This window comes from Uloborus diversus, chromosome 3 (genome assembly GCF_026930045.1).
Source record: "Uloborus diversus isolate 005 chromosome 3, Udiv.v.3.1, whole genome shotgun sequence".
Lineage (NCBI taxonomy): Eukaryota > Metazoa > Arthropoda > Arachnida > Araneae > Uloboridae > Uloborus > Uloborus diversus.
The window spans coordinates 134,814,318-134,836,793 of NC_072733.1; positions in this window are offsets into that span (position 1 = coordinate 134,814,318).

Sequence of the window (22,476 nt, forward strand, 5' to 3'; positions counted from 1 at the left end):
CGCGAACAGAACGATCTACTCGTTATGATTTGTGTCCACATTTCAATTATATTTGCATAATATTTATGTTCTTAGTAGATTAATTGGTCTTTTGAGAAATTCTAAAAAACATAGTTTTTTTTCCTTCTCTCTTCTCTGCCTTAATCATCTAAGTCTAAGTGAGTCAGTCCTTGTCATTATTGAAATCTAAATAATTGAGTCATCAAAAGTTTTGCAAAGTTTTGCTAAAATTTTATAAAAGTCTAAAAACCTAACAAAGATTGGTAAAATTGTAAAAATCCTTTAACCGTAAAAACTGACGAATTTTCGTAAAAATTACAAAAAAATCAAGCAAAAAGTTGCAGGTAAGAGTGAATTACAAACAGGACCAAATTTGCCTATAAGATAAACAAGCTATTGCTTAAGACCCCTGCTTTGAAGTGGGTCTTTAACTCCCAAAAAAAAAATCATGATTCGTTCCTTAAAAAACGGAAATTGCTTGAAAAAACTAATTTCATTTTTAAGTGCTTGAAAACCTTGAATATTTGGAAACGTGTGGCTACAAACCTTAAATTTTAAAATTTTTAGCAAATGCTAGAGGGGGAAGAATGCCAAAATATGTCAAATTCAGCTCCTTGCCACATCCTGTATTAAAAATGTAAAAATCATGGTTCTCACGTTTGTAATATATTATTTGAAATAAATTTTTGTGGCTCACATGTTTCATATCTTGCTATTTATTCAATCCTGAATGCAGTGTTTTGGAAATTCTTTTGTATTGATTGCTTTTATCTTACTTTTTCTGCATATTGTCTATCTGTTTAGCACGGAAAAAAAATACACAGTACTTCTATTTCTTTTCATTTTCTGCCCCAATTGCAACTGAAGAAAAGTTGTTGTCATGAGAAGAGTCCTTGAAAATAATTAGATAAGTCTTTGAAAATTCTAAGCAAAGTGGGCTCCAATTACTTCTACTGCATATTGTTAATCTGTTTAGCCAGGGGGAAAAATGATACACTACCTCTATTCCTTTTCGTTTTCTGCACTACTTATAATTAAAAAAAGGTTGTTGTAATGAGAAATCAAGAGGTTTTTTTTCTGTCAAACTTAAAATGGCTGTTTCTTACAGTGGCGGATCCAGCCGACCGTTTTGGGAGGGGCCATTCTGAGTTTCTTATGTATACTCACTCAGAGGTGCCCATCCCCGCCCCCAAGTTTAGTGGCGCAATTCCCCCCCCCTCCCCCATTTTCTCAACCCTTTTGCCTTTCTTTGTTTTTTATTTTAAGTCCTTTTTTATTTAATCTATTTTTTTAAGTATTTTTAAGTAATTTATTTTTATTAATTATTATTATTATCATTTTATTAGAAAAGTTCTATGCTACGCATCAATAAATAAATACCACAAAAGTAAAATAAAATCAAATAAATAAATTAAATTAATAACTAGGAACAAATAATTTTAAATAACTAAATAAATGAAATACCCCATCCGCTCAATTTTGATGATGGTGCAACTTGCGCCATAATCTCCTCTTGTTGGCACCCCTGTACTTACTTGGAAAGTGAAGGTTTTTCAGTTATTAATTGGATCTCGAGCTGGAAAACAAATTAAACTAAAAATATTTGAAGTCAATGTTCTTGTAAAAAAAACTAACGAGCCCAGCTCCCCTAGACAGCCTCTACCACTAGAGGAAGGAATCAATTCTTCGTCTAATTAATCTAGATTACGGGCATTTTGAATAAAATTTAATTCAAGATATAAAAATTCACTCTAAATGATACACTTCAAAATGGTACACGAATAAACGTGTGTTGTTTTATTTTTTAAAGATTGACAATGCATTTCAAATTATAATATTGTAATAAAACATTTTTTTTTTTTTTTTTTGTATTTTTCTATCACCAGTCTAGAATTAAGGACTTTGAAGGTGACTAAAACCACTCGGTGCCATCTTTAAGGAATGTTGTTAAATAAAATGAGTGAAAATCTGAAAAAAAATAAAAATATGCCTCATAAATAATATTTCGTTTTTTAATTATTTCAATTTATATTCAAGAATTAAGTATGTTTTGTAATATAAATGAAAAATATATTTCTGATACCTTTATTTGTATGATGAAGTTAAGCTTTCTTGCTTTTTGTTTTGCAAATTTTTCCATGATTTTTTCCTCGTTGATGACTACATCTTGATGAATATTGAGAAGAGCCAAAGTAGTGAGCCTATCTTCGCACATATTGGTCCTCAACCACGTCTTCAGCCTTCTCAACGTCGAAAATGAACGCTCAGCAGTGGCTACGCTTGAGGGGAGCGTTACCAATATCTGTAATAATTTCCTGATTAGAGGATATTGGTCTTGGTCACAGTATGTTAGAGCTTCGAGGGCGGTTTTGGGCAAAGAGGTTCCTTTCTTCTTCTCTCTTTCCCATTTTTGTCGCCAAGCTTCGTACTCCTTTTTCACTAGAAAAGATTCTGTTCCGCTTAAGATATTAAGGAATTCTTTGTATTTTGCTGCCAAAGATTCTGCGATTTTAAAATCTTCCTTAACATCATTCATGCAACTGGGAATAAATACTGAAAGTCCAAACAATTCCATAGTCTCTTTTGGTAATCGTTGTTCCAAATCAAAAATTATATGATCCAGAAGGGGGATATAAATTGTGCGCAAAAAGTACTGTTCTGTGGTGCTTGCTGGAACATTAAGGCGATGAGTTTGTCTTTGAGTTGTGCGCGGCATGGAAATTTCAATGTCTTGCTGTTCAGCAATCGATTTAGCTTCTGCGAAAAGGTCTTTGAAGTACTCTGATGCGTTTTCTCTGCGTGATTTTAAAATTGCTGTGACATCCGAAAAAGCTTCATTAGCACGAGTTAAATCCAAGGATTCAGATTGTAGTAGAATGCTGAGTTGCCTTGTTGTGCCTAAAATATCGCAGAGGGCGATAACAGCGACTATAAACTCGCTATTTTGCAGAGCCACTTTGAGGCAAAAAGCTTCCGACGATGTATTTTTATCTGCCCAGGTTGATATTTGCTCTAGCGCTCAGACAATTTTCGTAAGTTTGGTCCGAAATTGCAAGGTGCCATCATGCCTTTCATACCATCTAGTACAGGAAAACCCCTTGAATGCCGAATCTAGATATTTATCAAATATTCGTGTTCTTTTTGCTGAAGCTTTTGAAAATGAAACAAATTTTTTCATCGTTCCTACAGCGTTTCTGCATGGTACCACTTTGCAAGTTTTCTATAGTGAATTGTTCAAGGAATGGCTGAAGCACGGACATCGCATTGCATTTGTGGCTTTGAGCTGAATCGTTGCCACAGCTCCAAGCTTTTCTGGATTCTCAGATGTCATGACAGAGCAATTATCTGTTCCAATACCGACACATTTCAATATATCTAAAGAGGTAGATTTTAAAATATCTTCCACAACAAGACCTAGAGCTGCACCAGTAAGTCGCTCTTCTCCGTTTTCGTTTTCAATATCTTCACTACGAATGGATGCGTAGGCATCTACAAAACAAAAAAACTCTTCTGTGATTTGTTGCTCATGTAAATACCGAAAGGAAAGACTAACTTGTTCCACGTGAGACATATCAGTGGTCTCATCAAAAATGATGCTAAACATTCCTGATTTGACTATTCTATCAATTAACGTTTCTTGAATTTCTTCTATACAGCAGTTGATTATTTCATTTTGTATTGTCTTACTTGTGTACGTGGCATTCGATGATGCTGTTCTTAAATGTTCTTCCAATATTTTATCCCCAGCTGACATACGAAATCTGAGTAAGGCCCTGAAGTTGCCTTCATTTTCGTGAGAAATAGCATTTGTGTCATCATCAACTATTCTGCCGTCATCTCTATGTCCTCTAAGCGAAATATTTTGACGGCCACACATAATGATAGTTTCCAAAATACTTCTCAATTTATCCCTGTTTTCTTTTGCTTGTTTTGAGCGTTGAGTACAGATTAAATCTGCTACATTTGGGTTTCTGAAAGTATAGTTTCGGAGAAAATTTTTCCCTGCTTCTACGGCATCTTTATGATAATGATTTTTTGAATGTGTCTCGAGGTGATCATCCTTGCCAGTGAGTTTTGCGAAGGACTTCAGAGAACTTCTTACAAAAGTATTCAAAGGCGTATTAGTTTGGCGGCCGCCATGCTCTCCTGCTGAGAATAATACACAGTATACACAGTGAGTCCTTTATCTTTGTCAGACAACACTAACCAATGATAATCTTCTAAATGTTTCTGTCCTACGAACCTTCTTATTTCCTTCCCGCATTTTGTGTGAACAGAATGAGGAAACGTATAGTTTTTTGGTGGTGTCCAATGATTTTCAAGAAGCATACGTTTTGTGAAATCGTCAGGACATTTTCCGATGTAATTCCCAATATCAAGATTTTTATTGCTGAACGTGTCAGCTACTTGCTTGTCTACTACGGCTTCATTGTTTGCAGTAGATGTTTGCTTCACGTTATCCTCAACATTGCATGATTTAAAAATATCGTTTATTGACTGTGACTCTTCAGTGATAAACAGTTTTGGCCTTTTAGAGAAAAATGTATCAATTTTCGAAATTCCTGCTGTAGAAGACTTGGCATCGATACTTTTTGGATTACGCACGGGAAGATTGCTACCCTAAATTTAGAAAAAAGGAAGGAAAAACATTAAATGATAGCGAAATAATTATATTACGCCTAGTAGAACAGCAGGTTTGACCGATATTTGGTAACGCTGACATGTATCTGTATACGTCGGTTGTTTAAATGATTTTGATCGATACTGCTCTTTATTGGATACGCAATGCTATAGAATTTTAAAGCGTCTTAGTAAATTTTTCCTCTAAAAAATCATTTTGTTTTTAATGCATAGGAATATTTTTAAAAAAATACATTTTTTTTCGGTATTTTAAGCATTTATAATCCGAGGGGAGCCCTCGGTCAGGGAAACTGAGATAGGCAGAGTAGGCGTTGGCCCCTAGAGGCTGTTGTGCCACTGAATTTAGTTTTATAATCCGAGGAGATTTTTCCTTCTATAAAGCTTACAATAAGCCTAAAAAAATATAAAAAAATATTCCTTCTGCTAATAGAAAATATGAGTATTTTTTTTTTATATTTTTTAAAACTGCCTACAGGATTAGGAAACGAAGAAAATCTTGTCTTCTCATCACATCAAGAATAGTCAAAGTTAAATTCTTTAGCATGTAAAAAAACTCTAAACAAATTTTGATGCAAAAGGGATCTCCACAAATAATGTTCGAAAGAAGAGTAAGAGGAGCAGGTTCGTGGAATTGTGACAATTTGTGATAAGGGGCAAGAGAGGGGATAGCAAAAGTTTTGCATCACACGTTTGAATTGAAATAAAAAAAAGTAAAAGCGGAATTGTTAAGCATTTCTATTTATATATTTAATTCTTTCAGTTGAAAAAACTTCGTCTATTAAAAATACACACACACACATATATATATGTGTGTGTAAAAAAAAACAGAAGAAAATACACACACACACACACACATATATATATGTGTGTCTGTATTTTCTCCTGTTTTTTTTTATTCATTGATTTTACGTCTCAACGAAAATTACCCATGCAGATTAAGGGGCTTAACTTAAATTATATTCCAGATAAAAATTTAAATGAAACTTTAATGGTGTAATAACACTCATAAAAAGTTAATAACTTAACTTTTTATGAGTGTTTTTTGTTCATGAAATAAAGATACCATATAATGAAAATAAATGTAATTTGTTTAAAATTAAAAAAATTTAGTGTTTTTGTCAGACCGCCCTTTCCTTGTTATCGCTCACCAACACCCTTGATCTGCAAGCAGTTCTTCGGCTTGCTTCGCAATCGTAACTCGCCACTCTTTTTCACCCAAAACTTGGCGTTTCTGCCAAAATCTCATTTATCAAAACATTCCGCACCATTATTTGTGTAAGTGAAAAAAATGTTATGCAAAAGAATTGCATTACAGTGTTACTCTTTTACTTTTTTAGGGGACTTTTGGTTTGGGGGGTCTTCACGATACTTTGGGGGCGCACCCTTGCCCTTAAGGGGATGGGGGGCAAGTATTTGATCTTTTTCAGCTTTGGAATTTTAAACGTCGATTAAGAAATTCAGTTCAACTTTTCTGCATCATAACAGTTCAACGATTTCATTGACGGCTGCAATACGATCATTAGCTCTTTTTGTGATTAGTAATACAAATAGATTAAATCCTACGAACAATGCTCATATTTGTAATGGCCAATGATCGAGCAACGCTGAAATCATCAACAATGAAACTCGCGCCACGCATGATAATTTGATAACATGTTTTGGTAATGTTTAAAATGCAGGGAAGGGCTTTACGTGACAAGGCTGAACTGGATCCGGTAACTTAACTGTTTTACTGGTACGACTGTCATTTCAGGGGAATAAAGAAACGAAAAGGGGTCAATAGTTAACGCTATCTACTGAAGTTCAAGGTTATCCACTAGAGTTAGGGTTAAAATTTCGACTATCAAAGTATCACCAAGCAGGTAATGGTTTCGTTCAAATGTTAGAAGCAATTTTCTCCCGTCATACCTTGACGGGCGATTTTCTAGTTTAAAAAGAAGAACGAAAAAGAGGAAAGAAAAGTGGAAAAACTATTTACTTACATTAGCTTTTTATTAGCTATCCACACATACAATGTCGAGAGTATTTACCGCGCCGCCAGGATTGCCATACAGCACGAGAGAGGGGATTGAGCCAGTAGCGTACCTAGGAGGGTCCAGTGCCTGATCACCAAAAAGGCTCGGGAAGCTTGAGCTTTCCCTCAGAATTTTTAGGGGGCCCAATTACGACTGTAAAACTGCATAACAATGCCAGTTTTTGCTTTTAACTGCGCATCTTAAAAAGATAGCAAACATTTGAACTTGCTAAACAAAAATGTATGAAAGAATTAAATTATTAAAAGCGAGGACACATTTGATAAAATGTAGCTACAAGCTAGATTTTCAAAAGTGAGATTTGATTCAACTCTGTTACAGTTACAATGTACTTTTATGACATTTAATTTCCTTTGTGAAGTGTCGAATATGATTCAAAAAATGTTACTACCCAAATTTGCTGAGAATTCAAGTGCAACATATGCAATAAACAAAATTTCTGTCAGTCGGTAAAATGGAACAAACTTACTCTGAAATCTGCTGGGCCACTTAGCATTAGTCAATTTGCATAGAATGTTAAGAAAATTTTCCACAAGCAAAAAGTACGGGCCCCCAAAATGAGGCCGAGCTTCCCCTAATTTCAGAGGTTAGTCGGGCCCTGGGGGGGGGGGGATCTGGTGCCTTTGGTGTTTTTAAGAAATCCCTCTCTCCCCCCACACACACATAGCGGCGTCCCGATGGGAAGTGCCCGGAGGTCACTGTGACCTCCCAAACATTTTTTTGGCGGGAATATTTCACTAATTGACTCGACATGTTAGGAAACAATATTGTAACTATAATATTCTTATTTTCTATCATTAAATTGTTTTCAATGATTCAAAATTTAATAAATGTTATGTATGTATTTATGTGTGCATACTCGAATTTTATCATTCGGTGAAATTGGGATGTAATTTAGCGTATTCAGAATTCTGCACTTCCCGAAAATTTTAGTTCTCCCCCCCACCATTTCACATAAATTCAATAATATTTGCAATTGGTTAATAAATATGAATAATGTACGTTCTTGAACCAAATGAGAATAAACATTTTTTAGTTCCATTAATAGCAATGTATTTATTGTTCTTATTTTTTTAACAGCTTTAATAGAATTTGTTTCAAACCATTGGGAAAATGTACCTTAAACATAATTTACACTTACTAAAAGAAAGAAAGAAACATTTTTTTAAAATAAAAATCAAAGCATTTAAAAAAATTATTAGGAAAGCAAAAAAAATACAAAAAACATTGCTAATCTGAAATTGACTAAAAAACGCGACCATTTGTGTATAAGTCTTTAGCTAACTCTATGAATCGGAACAGAATTTTCACACCACGGGTAAAACTCCCCCCCCCCCCCCCTTTTGAGAATTAAGGATTGTTTTATTTTCCTCTCTAGCTCTTTTTGCGAGACTTTTTTTTAAATTTTTATTCGTAAAGGAATTTTTCTACTCATATAGTCAATTTTTATACATTTATTTATTTATTTATTTTACATCGGTCGAAATATCGCCCCACTAGCTGCTGCGCCCTGGCAAGAGACACTCCTGCCAACCCCTTGTTACGCTACATTCGTAAGTGCAAATAATTACAAATCAAAATCAAAACTTACCTTCGGTGTACTGCTATGCATTGTTAATTACTGTTAAACCTCTCCAATCGGTCAACACCATCAGAGTAGAAGTAGGCCCGTCCCCCGTTAATAGATGAACGTGTCACTATTCGTAAACGAAAACCCAACTGGAGATATAAGCAACAGAATCACGTTTTCTCTTCCTGCGATTTTGACGACTGTATAAGTGTGAAAGAACAGATAGCCAAGTCCTTCCGACCCTTTTGAAATCAAATTACTTACACAGGGGTGCACATGGCACATTCCCCCACCTAGAGAGCGATGGCGCACGCTCCTCAAATACTACGAAATATCCCCTCCCCCCTAGAGAATCCCAAACAAAATAGATTTCTAAAAAATACTCTAACCCCTCCCTCCTAAAACGTTCTACGCCGTTGACCCTCGTGGGCGAAGGTCAAGAAGGACATTGGAGCTTGCAGGATGATGCTGTTATAAAGAACTGCATGTGATGCATTTTACGTTGAATTTTTGGACGCTCAATTTTTGCAACATGTAACAACGCAGATAGATAACAGCAAGTAGCACAACAATTAAGACTTTCTTCAAAAGTAAAAAACATGTGATAAATAAATTTTGTTCCCTTTTTGACAACTTTTTTTTCCCCGGACAGAATTTTTGAGATGAGCTTATAGGTTTGGGGGGGGGCATGGCTCCCATGGCCCCCCTCTAGATCCGCCTCTGGTTTCTTACGAAGTTTGAACAATACTGTTCAACTGAATAATCTAGTTATCAATTTCTATGTCTATCCAATTAACCTTTATAAGGCTTCAAAATGCAGAATTTTATATCCATTTTACAAAATTTCCTCCGGGGGAGAAACCCCCAGCCCCCTAAAATTGGAGATATTCTATTTCCCACTTAAAAGGAAGCCCTGCGTCACAGCATGAAAACACGCATTAATGAAAACGACACACAAAAAAGTAAAGCATGGACTTATGCATCACAGGAAACAGACAAAAACATGGGAATGGGCAATAAAAATGTTGCTAAAAAACAAAAAATCCTGCCCCCCCAGGAACTTGTAGTGTATATGCTTTGGTTGTGGGTTCATGTTAGGGTGCTCAACAAACAATATCATTATGGATACATCACTATTTATTCTTACTATGTACACTAGGCAAAAAACACATTCTATTTACAAATCCATCCACGCTCTGCTGCACTCCTCTAGTCTCGTTCACCCCGAGTCCCCGTTCTAGTCTCGAACGCAGTTCTATCAGAGATCGGGAAACTCCGATATCCTCGAAAGCAGACACCACAGAACTCAGTCCTAAATCCGCCTATGGCAGTTCCTACTAACTCCTTCAAACCCTTCCTTCTTTAGTTTATTCTCCCACTCTGGCAATCATTCAAGACATATCAATTCTCTCATTTTTCCTATCAAACAAATACTCACTTTCTACATCCTCACTGAGGTGGTGATAATATTGCCAAAATTCTTACACTGATTTTCATGAGGCAGACCTACAGTGTTTGATCAGAACCACTTACGTTTCTATTGGATTTTCTTAGTTCTTTTTTTTTCTGAAGTCGCCAGTACATTCTATTTGTACTTACTTTCTCAGCAGGGAAATCATTGTGTTCAAATATTACTGGCACAAGCCTTTGACAGGAAGAAGGACTTAAAAAGATGACTTGAAAAATAGCTAAATACCTTAATTTTTACTCAAAGCTATTTTTAAGACTTAAATTTTGAAAAAGTTTTAGAGGAGCATTGATCAATCCCTCACTTTTCTGACCTCCCTCTGACATGGTTAAAGGTATCAATCCTTCAAAGCAATAAATTGTACATAAAATACTCTTTGGACTTTCTGTAAAAAACTTGATATAAAACTTGAAGCAAGGTGAGCAAAGGTGGAAGTTTCTATTTTCATTGGTTCCAATCTTCCTATCAAACTTGCCTGGCATACACAATCTTTTCATCCTTTAATTTTAGTGCTGTTTTTTGGCTTTGGTTGGAAGATTGGAGCTTAGTAACCTGCTGTTTGTCATTTCGAAGTTTCCTGGGGAGGGGGGGCAAAGGCTATCATAGGATACAATATTGTAGGAAGATGGCAGTAAAATATAATTAACATTATACATTATGTTTAGGAAATTCAATGGGGGGGGGGGATTAACTATTCCCCAAATGACAGCCTTGGAGCTCAGCCCCCCCCCCCCTCCCCAAGGTGAGAGTCTAATTCCGCTCATGCTCAAAAGTATCCCCAGCTTGCTAAGCTGTTAAGCTGTTCTCCCCTCCATGTATAGTATGAAGCCATAACATTATAAACTTTTTTCCCAAGTTTTCTATGTATGCATGTATATTTATTGTCCCCCCCCCCCCCCCCACTCTCAACTGTGAAAGTCAGTTCGTCTAACTATCATTTAAACTGTTGAAAACTCATGGAATGTATCAAGTGATTTAAAAAAAAGTGTTAAATTTCCTATTCCTAATAATAATCTTAAAAGTAGTTCTTTCAAAATCTAATTTTTATCCATCAAAATGTCTTTATTTTTATTTGTAAAATTGAGTGTGAGCTCTGTCGGTAACTATTTCAATTTTTTTTTCATCAAAATGATTTTGTTTTCTATCCTACCATACTCATACATTCTACTTTTTTTTTTTAATTGCTTTTCATGGAATTATTCATTTGTTTCTTATACTTAATAATTACTTTTTGAAAGGTGTTTAAAGATAATTTTTATCATTTTAAAAGACCGTGAAAAATCTTGTTGTAAAAATTTTATTTAAATCACACATTTTTTTCCCAGTTTCTGTTATTTGTACAAGGTAGAAAAAAAGTGTTGCACGTTTTCATTTTTTCATACAACTCCTGCTCCTAGCCAAGTAGTAAGTGTGGTACTCAAAATCAATTTTTTGAAATACATGTTTTTGTTTTCTTCATAATTCAATGATTATTTGCTTGTTACATTATGCACCAAATGTTTGAATATATCTGTCACAACTCTCTTTATTTGACTGCTAAAATCACTTCAGGTCAAACTTAGAGTTTTTCATGCCAAACAAATGGAAATTTTTCATGTGCAATTGACCAAACATGAGTAATACATTTGAACTTGTACTTTTTTTTTTTCCTTTTTTTTTTACCTACTTAAGAATGGATTTTTGATTCTTCTATCTCCAACTTTTCTTGGGGGAGAATACGGGAAAGTTAGTGAGTAATGTAAACAGATAAAAAAAAAAGCTTACAAAAAGTTAGCAGACAAATTTGGTGATTGCTATTGAAACAGGTCAAATAACACATGATCAGAAACTGAAGAAACAAAAGTCAAAAATTCTTTGAATTTATCAGGGTGGAGATTTTTTTTTTAATGGAAAATTTATTTTCATGGCATTTTTTTTTTTTTTTGTTTGTTTTTTGTTTAAGGAGATAAATATTATAATTGTTACTTTATTTTTTAAACAACATAATGGGTTTGGAATATCCTTTCAAACTCTGTATCATTGCCTCAGAGCAATAGTAAGATATCTAATCCCAGAAATAACACTAAGATATCTTACTGTTGCTGTGAGGCAACGATATATTGCTCTGCATATATTAGCTTTTGTTTGTTGTATAATTTGTTGTTGTTGATTTGTTGTGTTTGATTGTTGTTTATGTTTATTTTAATCATGTATCTGAATACTTGTATGTATTCTATTTATACAAGTTAAAAATTAAAAAAATGCAATAAATGTCTGCTGTATTTTTTGAAAATAATTTTTATTTTGTGCAGAACACCAGTGTTGCTTAAACTCATCATACTGTCCAGATGCCATAGAGTCTAAAGATAAATGTAAGTATTGATACTCTTTTTTTTTTTTGCCCTTCTTTTATATTTTTCATTTATTTTCTTAGCATTATTTTAATTTGAAGGACATATCTTTTTAAGAATGAAATTTATAGGGTTGTCACAGCATATAAAGAACCTGGAAAGCAGGGAAAGTGCAGGGAATCAAAAAATATTCTAAAAACAGGGAGAATTCAGAACATTTTGAAAATTTTCTTAAAATCTACAAAGGACAGGAAATTTATGTTTCACAGATTATCTCACACACATGCACACATTACCAATCACTGCACTGGGAAAAAAAAGGGATATGTTGCATAAAAAAATGTTATATGCTTTTGTTAAACGTTTAGTGCAATATGTAAATAAGTACCAAAACTTACAAATGTTTCTCCAAAAAATTGTAAAATTATTCTTTATTAATAACTAAATTAAGGAATCATCTGTTGCTATTGAAAACAACTAACTATTATCTTTAACGTGTAGCCATGTATGGATGAACTTTTCATGGAAAAGCTAATTCAACACCCCAAATATAGATAACAATGTGAAATGTAGTCAGCAGTAAAAAAATAACTTGTCCTCAAATTTCTGTAAAATACATATATTTTTTTATTTTGATTGAAGGGAATTTATGCATCAGTAGCAGAAAGAAAAAAATGGAAGTATTGCATGTTGCATAGCATATCTGCAGTGAAGAAGTTTTTAGTATTGTTCAACTTGAAATCATTGTAGAGGAATTATATCAGTTAATGCAATTATGAATGCAATGAAAAGATAATGCAATGTGATAAAGATGCATCATTTGCGCTTTTAAACTTTTGCACACACTTTAAGTTTGTGGACCAATTGATCATGTATCCTTCTTTATATGTAGTATATAAATATTTTTTAGCAGTACAACTTAAACATATTAATTCATTGACTAGACATATAAATATGTCCTTACCCTCTCATGCACTCAAGTATCATGTGAAAGATATTTTTCAGTCTTGAAAATAATATAAAAGAACTAACAGTTGACTCTTTGTTTAACAACTTTCTATTTAACAACTTTCTCTATTTAAAGACAACTTTTCACGGCCCCGGCTGCTTCACTGTACACTGGTGTGCAAAAATTAAGGACGAAGTCAAAAAATTAGCATATCAGCTGAACGAAGAGGCAGAGTGGACAGAAAGATCAATCAGGAGATTAAGTAAGGTGATGTACGGTAGCACATGCGCAGATATGCAGGCAGACATAATGGGGGAGTGCCTGAGTAGTATAAAGCATGTTGTTGGTGTAAGATCAGTATTTCTGGCAAAGAGATTGCACGCCGTTTAGCAGTTAAAATCACACCGAGTTGCTGCCTCAGCAAGAAATGGCGAATAATCAATCTGTTAGGCGACATCTGGATGCTTTTACCCGAGGTCGAATCATTGGGAAGTTGGAGGAAGGCCGCAGTGTGACAAGTGTAGCTGCAGAGTTCAGAATTGCTCACAGCATTGTTTCACGACTTTGGAGACAATTTCAAATTACAGGAACAGCTATCCGGGGGGTTCAGTAGTGGTCGTCCACGAGGAACCACACCCGCAGATGACTGGTATATTGTCTTACAGGCCAGAAAAAACAGGCGGCAGACAGAGGGATAAATCGCTAGACACACGACACTGGCGACTAGACGACCAATATCGCGTTTTACCATGGCTAGAAGACTGCATGGTGGTGGTCTGTTTGCACAACGCCCTATACGGTGTGTACCTCTAATGCCTGCCCATTGGAGAAGGCGTTCTCTGTGGTGCCGGGAACACCGGAATTGGAGAGACAATGAATGGGGACGAGTACTCCTTACAGATGAGAGCAGATTCAATCTAAGTAGCGATTCTCATCGCATACTCATCTGGAGAGAGCGGGGAAGCCGCAATCATCCCTCGAACATCATTGAAAGGGACAGGTATGGAGGTCGTGGTGTTCTCATTTGGGGAGGCATCATGCTTGGTAGTCGTACAGACCTTCACATCTTCGACGCAGGTTCAGTCAACGGGACCCGTTATTGTAACGAGATTCTTCTTCCATATGTGTGTCTTTTTAGAGGCGCTATGGGTCTGCAGTTCCTTTTCATGGACGACAATGCACCATGTCATCGCACAGAAGCTGCCAAACAGCTCTTAGAGAGTGAAGATATTGAACATATGGATTGGCCGGCACGATCTCCGGATCTCAATCCCATCGAGCATGTATGGGATTTTCTAGGCAGACGCATGGCAGCTCGTACCTTACCACCAGTAACGATTCAGGAGCTTCGATTGGCGCTGCAAGACAAATGGGCAGCAATGCCTCAACAACTCATTGACACCCTCATTCTCAGCATGGGCAGACGCTGAAACCTGCCTAGCAGTCGGGGGAGATCATATCGCCTACTAAAGACCGGATGTTTCTTGCTGGACACCCATCACAGCGATGTTTCGACCTTCAGTCGCATTGCGCTCCATGCTACTTTTTCAATAAAGCTTCTTTTTATCCCTCTGATTTCTCTTTTAGTAAGTGTTGCTTACATTACACATGTCTTTACCTATTGGGGATCTTACGGTATTAAATGTGTTGATTTGGAAAGCTTTTGTACAAAGTTATATTGAAAAAACCGTCTCCTCCTTAATTTTTGCACACCAGTGTAGTTTTAAAAGCATTTTATTTAAGGATGCATTCTACTAAAGGACGATTTTTTTGTGGTCCCTTGAAAGTCATTAAATAGAGTGCCAACTGTACTTTCAACCCTTTCATAAGATCTTCTTGAAGACTACATGCTGGTTTGTTTTGAACCGTCATTCAATTATGACTATGATAGAGTGATAGAATAGACTCCTGTTCAGTAGAACTAGCTCAGTTTCTGAATGCTTGAGTGTAAAGTAATCTCTTTATTTCAATTCCCAAAAAATTTACAGTTGAACTTTATTGGGCTATTCTAAGAAAAAATAACATTTTGTCCCTTGCGTGTGAATTTATATTATTTCATTCAAAGGTAAAAATTTCATAAGGTAATGAACTATTTTTTCCTTAAGAAATCACACATACATTTGTAATTTCTTAAGCACCAATGTTTTGTTCATTACCCTTTTAAATTATTATTTTTAATGAAATGTATGAGCTTTCACATGTAGGACAAAGATCAAAAGATCTTTTCTTCCTTAGAATGGCCCTATTATACCATCTGTATAATTTGGATGCAGATTAAAAATTTAAACAATTTTAAAAGTGAAATATTTTTTTTCTTTCTTTTTTTAGTTTGGAGTTCTTATTGTTACATGTGTCTCTAATTTGTCATAAATCTTTTAGCTGTGGAATGTGGCAGGAGTAGGGTCTATGTAGACAATTATTATTTTTTTATCTACAAAAGTGGACCAAAATGTAATTTTGTCAACTGGGCCAAAGTTGGCCAGTTTGCCCCTGGGTAGATACATGCTTATGTAAAAATGTGATGGGACAGAGGAGATGGTAAAGTGACGTGTGCCATAGTAAGGCACTGCAGGGCAAATTTCTTGAAAAAAGTGTGACATCATTTTTATATATGAACAGCCCCAAACAATAAAGAACCTTTTAAAAAAATCCTGGTCGGGGCAAAACAAAAACCTTTTAATGCAAACAAACTGGAATTATAGTAATTATTTTTTTAAAAAAGAATCAATTTAACTAAGCTTAGGGTGTTTTTTTTTGTTTTGTTTTTTTTTTCGAAAATCAACTAAACATGTATATGATATTAATAAAATATTTTATGCAAGTGTTCCACACATTAAAACTTACTTGAATGATCCTTGAAACAGAGAAGCTCCAAAATGTAAGCTAACTGTAATGTATAAGTTTAACTATGGATATATGGAAAACTATTTTTTGCCTAAAGTTTATTTCCATCAAAAAAAAAAAAAAACCTGTACAAATAAAACATCATTTTATTGTTTTATTTTTATAAGCGGTAGCACTATTCCAGTACACTATACATTAAAATGTAGAGGTTTTAAAAATTGTCTTTAAATGCATTTAGTATGTTTTTAAAGAAATGAAGTGTGAAACAAGTTTGATTTATTGTTTTGAAGCAGCATAACATAAAATAAATAGAATACGTAAGTTACCTGCCTTACTGAAAGCAACTGTAGGGCCAGGTTTCCGCAGGATATCCTTATCCGGTACACAAAGAGACACCGGATATCTAAAATTTTGTATCCTCCGGTGCATCCCTATATCCCATCCCATAAGGATATATGACAATATTTTTCGCTTTGACTATAGTGAAAAGCGCATTTTACTTGACTTTGAAGATAGAACACTTCAGTTGTCCCCCCTCATTAACTATAAGTTGATCTTCAAATAATCTGTCTTAAGTGGAATTTAAAGATGAATTAAATGTATCTCACTTTATAGTTACTTTCAACTATATAAACATGGATAAATTCCTTAAAATTTCAATTTTGTTGTCAGTCTAATTTTTTCAATTTGTTTCCAGGTGCAGAAAATATTTCTGATACCACTATAACTACACATCTTGAACCCAATACTACTACTTCTACTGCCACTCCAATACCTGCAACAACACCCAGACCGCCAGATACAACTGTGTCTCCTGATACAGAAACTCCTACTGAAATTTCTTCTACTGTTACTACCGTGTCACCTAAATCAACTGTAGCGCCTGGACGACATTTTGATGCTCCCAGCTTTATTGGAGGCATTGTACTTGCATTAGGCTTACTCGCGATTATATATGTTAGTTTTAAATTTTACAAAGCTAGGACTGAACGGAATTATCACACACTTTAATTAACTTAATATATGTCTAAATTATTTGTTAAATTCTTAATCTATGTTAAAAATTCACAACCAAACATATAACTTGTAGCTGTAAAATTCTGCCTCATATTATTACATTAATTACTGTATTCAAATATATCTAACAAAATGTGTTACTAAAAGAGTGATATTTCTTCCAATTTGAAATTTTTCACTTTAATTTTTTTACTAAGCATTTAAAACCAGCATCTTTTTGAAATTGCTGAGAAGATTGTGTGACGTTTTACATTCTGGTCATAAGTTCCTTCTTGACTTCTCCTCTTTATTTAAAATTATATTTCGTCTTTTATTTGCTTTATTTTTACAATAGCTTTCTGAAATAAAGCTGTCCATCTGTGAGCATTTCATCACCTGTCTCTAGGCTTCAAATGAATTGTTGTCTAATGTTGGATGTCAATTATTTTTCATGATTTGCTAAATCATCATTTAAACATCTGATTCTAATTTATAATCCAAATCAGACAAAACCTGTTAAATTTTAGGCTTCCAGAAAATTTTTTAGGTGCCAGCAAAATTGTTTCTCGAAGTTTAAACAGATTTTTTATTTTTATTTTAAATCTTGAATCTAAAAGAATTTGTCAGTTCCTGTCCATAACTACTCACCATATTGCTCCAGATGCTTGTATAACATTGAATTCTTTCTCTCAATTTTTTAAATGCAAAATTGAAACCCATCTTTTCTGCAAAATTCCTGCCTTATTTTTTTTCCCCATTACTGTTTCTAAAGTTTTTATGAAACAGATTATGAAGCATTTTATTATCTCAACTAAATCAATTGAAATTTCTAACTGCTTCTTCTGATTAATGCCTTTTGTGATTTTTCCATCTGTGTATTTGATATAAAGATTACCACATCATTCAGTTCCTAACAAAGTTTTTCAGACGATTGTGATACATTTTTGAAAATATTCTCTTATCATAAGTGAAAATTAAATTTCGTTTCTGTATTGTGGATAACTTTTTATATTTAACTTTCTCTTCAAATATGATAACATAAGCAATGCAGTTTTTAATTTCTCTTTTTCTGATTGATCTATTTTTTTTTAAATAAAAAGTCTATAAGAAAAATGCTTCAATTATAGTTATTTCTTTGTATAATCTTCTACGTGCATTTCTAAAGTTCTGCAAAATGGAAAAATATTTTATTCAGCATGTATTATAAAATACATTTTTTTTCTGGTTGATTCTTCAGATGTCATATTTGTATTTAAAATGTGCATTACTACATTTAATGGCATCATTTAAAAATATTCTAATAAAATATGCATTATCATTGTAAAATATGCAATTTTATTGCTTATCACACAGCATATTTGAATGAATTAAAATGTTGCAAGTTATATGCAAGCCTGTAAATATTTGAATGAATCTTCTTTTTATAATGCCTTTGTCTAGTATTAAACATTTTTACAGCACAATGTGCTTGTACATCTAAAGCATGAAAAAAAGAAATGAAATTTAAAGAAAATGTAGAAATTTTTAATTAGTTTTTTGTTAAAACTTTTTCTTTGCAATAATTGCTTCTACCTTCTCAACAGGGAATTCCATTAAAATATAACATTTCATATTTCTCAATACAGTGAAATCTCCATAAAATGACCACTGTTAAGTGCAGCTGTTATTCAGTGATGCTGGCCTTTTGCAAGAAACTAGTTTAATTCTACATACATTTGTGGCAACTGTGGGAGAGAGTAGGGTGATTCCTAGTTCTCCAAGAAAGACAGCACTGGCTCTTTTTAGAGGACTTACTGGACATAACTATTTGCGAGGCCATTTCTATAGAATCATAGTGGTGGACTCCCCCGACTGTTTTTCATGTGATTCTAATCAACCGATGACCTTTGAATATTTGAATAATTGTATTGTGCTGTCTGAATTTGAGGACATGGTTAATACTTACTAGAGATCATGAACTAATGGCTTAGGTACTAATATTTGCCATTTGTAAAATAAATGAAATTAATGGCAAAAAATATCAGTACAATTTAACCTCTTTTATCCGTCCCTCATTGATCTGGAGCTTCGGATAATCTGGATAATATTTGTAGTTTTTTTTTTTAATTTGGTGTTTGCATGATAATTTTAACTTATGATAAACAAAAATGTAACTATGTACAGTAAATATTCATTTTTATTTTGATCTATTAACGATAAATTGTTTGCTTGACCATACAAAAGCCACACATAAGACAGTGGACCAATTCTTTTTTTAAAAATGAGGTGAATTTTTTTTTTTCATATTTTTTAATAACTTCTAAACAATTATAAGCATTTTATTATAATTATTAGTAAGTCTTTTTTTTTAAAGATTTGTTTTGCCAATTACCCGATACTACCTATATTATTCAGATTGCCTTTGGTCCCAGTTACTCTAGAGATATATATATAAACAAGGTTGCACTGATAAACTTCTAACGTATAAGAAAATGTATGTAATTTCAGGTCCAAAATGCACTTTGGCCAACCCATTCATTTTTTCGCTGATCTTCTGGCCATTAAAAAAAACTCTTTTCTTGGACTTTTGATTTGTTTACTGTTCCCTTCCCCAAAAAATTTTCAGTGGTTATGATAGAATCAAAAATTGCCAATGTTGTATACAGGCCCGTGTCCAGAAATTCATAAAGGGAGGGGTTTTGGTTTCAATGTTTCTTCGTTCTTACTTGCATTTCATTTCTGTTAAATGGTTACAGTGAGGGGTACAGCGGTTTGTGTTGGCGAGGGGGGGGAGGGTTCCAAATTTTCAGACGTCGTTTTAAGTAATATTATCAATTCTATTATTGTGTTTTTTGCAGTAGAGCATAGTTTTTGTTCAGCCCCTGTATATCCGGATCAAATTTGTAGTTAAAAATATGTACTTATATAACAATTTAAAATTATGAGTGCAAAACAGCGGCGCAACTAGAAAATAGTTTTAAGGGGTGCACATTGAAAAAAAATTCTAATCTGATAACGGGAGGCCGGAGTCCTCCCCCGGAAATTTTTTGAAATTTTTTGTTTTAAAAGCGGAATTTTAGATGGTACTTGGCCCCGCGGAAATTTGTAGAATTTACGCCTTAAAACGCGATTATAGGCCATATTTATTGACGTAGGGGTAAGCTCAGAAACTTCCCCAGATTGTTTTTTTTCCCCTTGAAAAAAGATAGAAATCAATTTCTCCTCTCCCTTTCAAATTTTCCGAATTGAAATTCGAAAAACGCAATTGCAGACAAACTTTGAAGATTTTTACGGGGAGGGGATTCTGGTGCTGTCCCCTGTGCTAAATTTAAGTGCTAAAAATTTAAGCAATGTTCTAAGATATTAGAAAGAAGGGTTCAGAGGCTATTCCACTTAAATTTTTCGGAAGTGTTTAAAAAACCTAATTTTTGATGATGCTAAAGGAAGACGGTTCGAGGGCTTTTGCCCGATTTTTTTCTGAAATTAGTCTTAAAGACGTGACTGTAAGATCATATTTGGTAACATTAGGGCCCTAACAAAACTGAACCAAATCCAACTTGACGCGTTTTTCGAATGGAATTTTAAGCGATTTTGTTAGACATTCGGGGGCTTTTTCTGAAAATTTTGCGAAATTGAAGATCTGGAAACAAAATTGATGGTGAGTAATGCTTTTGGAGGGGAGGGGGGTGGGGGATCGGAGGAGTAGAATTCTGAAGACTTTCTTCTTTTCAGACGAGCTAGAAAAAGAAAAAATGTCGGTAAACTTCAAAGATAAATTTTTTTAATGCTGTATACAAAGTTCAACATTAAAGTTGTTTTAAGTCAAATATGTACTTTTTTTTTGGTTTTTTATTATATTTTCCCCAATGGGAGGGGTTTAACCCCTAAAAACTCTCCCCTTGGACACGGAGCTGGTTGTATACTATACCAGTAAGTGTAAACTATTTCCACAAAAAATGAAATCGCATTATGTTTGTCCTGCTTTTAAAATTGCTCAGGGTATAACTTCATGAATTTGGAAGAAAAAAAAGGTATTGGATAAAATAACTTTTTTTAAATCTATTTTATTTACTTCTTCTATGTATTGAAAATCACCAAGGTTTTAGCTCTCATAACATTTAGCAATAGTCTCCAAAGAGCTGATCAATATTTTTAATAGTTTATATTCATTCATATTAAAAATATTTTGTTGTTGAAGTAAGTAATTTGCAAAAAAAAATTCTTTAACTCACTAAGTAAAAAGTAACTTTCGATCTGTTTAGGATTTAAATTTTTTTTTCAATATTAACTCTCAGGTAACTTTAGTATATGCTAAAAAATTACATTGAATTGTTGAGAGGTTTAGAAAAAATTAGAAGACGGAAACAAAATTTCCCCTAATTATTTGATCTTTTAATGAGAAATATCATTATGTAAATAGGAAATAATGTATTGAATATATATGTAGAATTTTTATAACTATGCAAATCATGAATATGATGCCCTTTTGAAAGCATGTCGAGAAATTTTGGCTTCAAAAATGGTTTTTAACTTTCATTCAACAATGATTTATGCCTTAAAGCTCGTTTCTTTTTTTTTCTTTCTTATTGTTTTTTCTTAAGGAATTTCCCAACCTCTTTTTACATGAGATTTAATTCTAAAAAAGTATTGGTCCTTTCTTTTTCAATGTGGTGTTATTTTTCAACTAAGTAAAAGTTATTTTTTTGTTTTTAATCTACTTAAAGTTACAGCTCTGTTCAAAATGTGCATCCATTGTGAAAAATCTCTACTTTTCCACCTAATCTTAAGTTTTCAGAGCTTTGATCATCTTCATTTTGAGTTTCAAAATTTGGTAGGTTTGTAAAATATAAAAAATGATGATTAAATGAATAAAATTTTTAAATTTTGATGATTTTTGATAGTTATTTATCCATTTTATTACTTTACGAAGATGTGCACTTATCATTTGACTATTGCTAGAATGAAGATTTGTATTTTGTTCTAGTTTTAAAACGTCATTCCAAGTTACCAGGTTGGCAATCATTTTATTGGTAATGAAAGACACTATCAAATATTATTTTGTGTTTGAAGTATGCTAAAGTAAATTCCTCACATTTTCAACTCCTGTGTCTAGTTTTTAAACCACCCATCACTTTTAATATTTGAGGAAAATTAATGAATATTGCAAAAGTTGTAAATAGTAAGCAAAGAGAAAAATACACTAAATTAAAAATGTTACATTCATATCTTTCGAGATATTGAGGCAAAATTTCCTAAAATGAGCATTTTGCAATTGGATTTGAACCCGCTACTTTTTTTCTTTCCCTTATTTCTTCTTCATTCTAACATTTTAATTTAATAACTTACACAGAGACCTTATGGTCTTGGAACTTCAGATCGGGATGAAATTCAGCAGATTAGTAATACCCCTTGAGAGTATCCACACAGTAAAGTAATAAAGCCCACTAGCCTGAACATTTCGAAAAAACAGCCTATAAAGTTTTACTCGCAGCTTATATACTGGTAGAGACTTTAGCCAGCAGCAGCTCGGTAGCTATGTGGTCAGTGTACTAAATTCCCATGCAATCCATCCCGGGTTGGATACTTCTTGAATAATTATTTTTTTCACCAACATGTACATCACTTGTTCAACCTTGCGACGTCTAATATAGCGTATGCAAAATTGT